Source organism: Rutidosis leptorrhynchoides, chromosome 5, assembly GCF_046630445.1.
Source record: "Rutidosis leptorrhynchoides isolate AG116_Rl617_1_P2 chromosome 5, CSIRO_AGI_Rlap_v1, whole genome shotgun sequence".
NCBI lineage: Eukaryota > Viridiplantae > Streptophyta > Magnoliopsida > Asterales > Asteraceae > Rutidosis > Rutidosis leptorrhynchoides.
The window spans coordinates 435,686,303-435,689,812 of record NC_092337.1 but is presented as its reverse complement, the minus strand read 5'-3'; positions in this window follow the sequence as shown (position 1 = coordinate 435,689,812).

The following is a 3,510-nucleotide window of genomic DNA, read 5'->3' as shown; positions in this document are numbered from 1 at the left end:
AATGTTCTTTAGGAGAAGGTAATGAACCAATTGATGAAGCTGAAATGTTAGCTACACTTATAGCTAATGGATATGAACCAACAACAGAAGAAATTCAAATGCTAAATGAAGAAGACAGATATCGATACAAATCATCGATAGAAGAACCTCCGAAATTAGAGTTAAAGCCACTTCCAAACCATTTGGAATACGCTTATTTACATGGTGAATCTGAATTACCTGTAATAATATCGTATTCTCTTACTGAAAATGAGAAATCACAACTCATTTCTGTGTTGAAAGCTCATAAACCAGCCATTGCATGGAAGATTCATGATATTAAAGGAATAAGTCCTTCGTATTGCACACATAAAATCCTTATGGAAGAAGGTCATAAAACGTATGTGCAACGCCAACGAAGACTAAATCCTAATATGCAAGATGTAGTTAAAAAAGAAATTATTAAACTGCTAGATGCAGGTCTAATTTATCCAATTTCTGATAGTCCATGGGTAAGCCCAGTTCAATGCGTGCCTAAGAAGGGTGGCATGACTATCATTACAAATGAGAAAAATGAGCTTATTCCTACTAGGACTGTAACATGATGGCGTGTGTGTATTGATTATAGAAAATTAAATGATGCCACCAGAAAAGATCACTTTCCCTTACCTTTCATAGATCAAATGTTGGAAAGATTAGCCGGAAATAGTTACTATTGTTTTCTAGATGGATTTTCCGGATATTTTCAAATTCCAATAGCACCCGAAGACCAAGAGAAAACCACATTCACGTGCCCTTATGGTACTTTTGCTTACAAACGCATGCCATTTGGACTTTGTAACGCCCCTGCAACCTTTCAAAGGTGTATGATGGCGATTTTTCACGACATGATAGAAGAATGCATGGAAGTTTTCATGGATGACTTTTCAGTCTTCGGTGATACATTTGAAACATGTCTAGTTAATCTTGAACGAATGCTTATTAGATGCGAACAATCAAATCTAGTACTTAATTGGGAGAAATGCCATTTCATGGTTAAAGAAGGCATCGTTCTTGGACATAAAATTTCAAAAGAAGGAATTGAAGTGGATAGAGCAAAAGTAGATGTAATTGCTAAACTTCCACATCCCACCAATGTTAGAGGAGTTAGGAGTTTTCTAGGGCATGCCAGTTTTTACCGACGTTTCATAAAAGATTTTTCTAAAATTGCCACTCCTATGAATAAACTCCTAGAAAAGGATGCTCCATTCATCTTTTCAGATGAATGTATCAAATCTTTTAATATTCTTAAAGAGAAACTCACTAATGCGCCAATCATGATAACACCAAATTGGAATCTACCATTTGAACTAATGTGCGATGCAAGTGATTTTGCAATGGGAGCCGTTTTAGGACAAAGGATTGAAAAACGATTTCAAACTATATATTATACTAGTAAGACGTTACAAGGAGCACAAACGAACTATACAACTACTGAAAAAGAACTCCTTGCTATTGTCTTTGCTTTTGACAAATTTCGATCATATCTCGTTCTAGCAAAAACGGTGGTCTATACCGACCATTCTGCTCTTAGATACCTATTTTCAAAACAAGATGCTAAACCAAGATTAATCCGTTGGATCTTACTCTTACAAGAGTTTGATATTGAAATTCGAGATAAAAGAGGAGCAGAAAATCTCGCCGCTGATCATCTTTCTCGTCTTGAAAATCCCGAATTAGAAGTTCTAAATGAATCGGTCATACAAGACAACTTTCCTGATGAATATCTATTGAAGATAGATTATAAAGAAATTTCATGGTTTGCAGACTATGCGAACTACTTAGTTTGTGGATTCCTTGAAAAAGGATTATCGTACCAAAAATGAAAGAAATTCTTCAGTGATATAAAACACTATTTTTGGGAAGATCCACATCTGTTTAAAAGTTGTCCCGATGGAATAATACGCCGATGTGTATTTGGAGATGAAGCTAGTAAAATTTTAAACCATTGTCACACAGGACCAACTGGAGGGCATTATGGGCCTCAACTAACAGCAAGAAAAGTTTATGATGCTGGATTCTATTGGCCTACAATTTACAAAGACGCACACCTTCTTTGCAAATCCTGTGATGCTTGTCAAAGGGCCGGAAAAATAAGTCAACGTGATGAAATGCCACAAAATGTCATCCAAGTATGTGAAGTATTTGACATTTGGGGTATTGACTTTATGGGTCCATTTCCAAAATCTCATAATAATCTATATATACTCGTAGCCATTGATTATGTATCTAAATGGGCGGAAGCACAAGCTCTGCCAACTAACGATGCACGAGTTGTAGTCAACTTTTTAAAACGTCTTTTTGCAAGGTTTGGAACACCGAAAGCCTTAATAAGTGATCGGGGTACTCATTTTTGTAATAATCAACTTGAGAAAGTTCTTAAAAGATATGGAGTAACTCATAAAATCTCTACCGCATATCATCCACAAACAAGTGGATAAGTTGAAAATACAAACCGAGCTTTAAAACGTATTCTAGAGAAAACCGTAGGATCAAATCCGAAGGAATGGTCCATTAAATTGGAGGATGCACTCTGGGCTTTTAGAACAGCCTACAAAACTCCAATTGGAACCACACCTTTTAGACTTGTTTATGGAAAAGCATGTCATCTTCCAGTAGAAATTGAACACAAAGCATTTTGGGCTTTGAAGACATGTAATCTTGATTTACATGAAGCCAGACGTCTACGATTAAGTCAACTAAACGAATTAGAAGAATTAAGACATGAAGCATACGATAATTCGTTAATCTATAAAGAAAGAACGAAGAAATGGCATGATAAAAGAATCAGAAGTTCAAAAGAATTTAAAGAAGGAGACAGAGTTCTTCTTTTCAATTCACGATTCAAGCTATTTCCTGGAAAATTGAAATCAAGATGGTCTGGACCATTCATAGTCAAAAGAGTTTTCCCATACGGAACGATAGAATTAATAAATTCAAATGGGATTGAATTTAAAGTTAATGGTCACAGAGTTAAACATTACATACATGGTCCGATGGAAGTTGACAACAAAGTTAATCACAATTTCAATACCACAGCTAACTAAGTGTGGGGAGAATCAAGGGGTTTATGTATTTCTGTTAGAGTTAGATTGTCTGTTTTCGTGTAGTTCTCGAAAATGGAACCCGAATGGTCTTTCCCTAGCAGACCCTAAAGAACTAGTCTTCTTCCCCCATTCTGAATTTTTATTTTTTTTAGGTTTTTACAAAATGAAGACTGCCTGTGAACTAAACCATGGTCTTATGCTACACGCTTTGATCACTAAACGTAATAATGACACACTTCCGAGTGAAATAGTATCAGTAATCAGAGAAAGATTGGACGGAGTTAGAAAAGAATCCAGATGCGAAGATAATAAGTTACAATTTGGTAAAGGAAAATCAAAATCCGCAGCGAAAAGAAGAGCACGACACCTAGAAAGATGTCACAAATGCGGAAAATGGTCACATGGAGGTAAATGTTCAAATAATCAAACCTATTCAAACACCGAA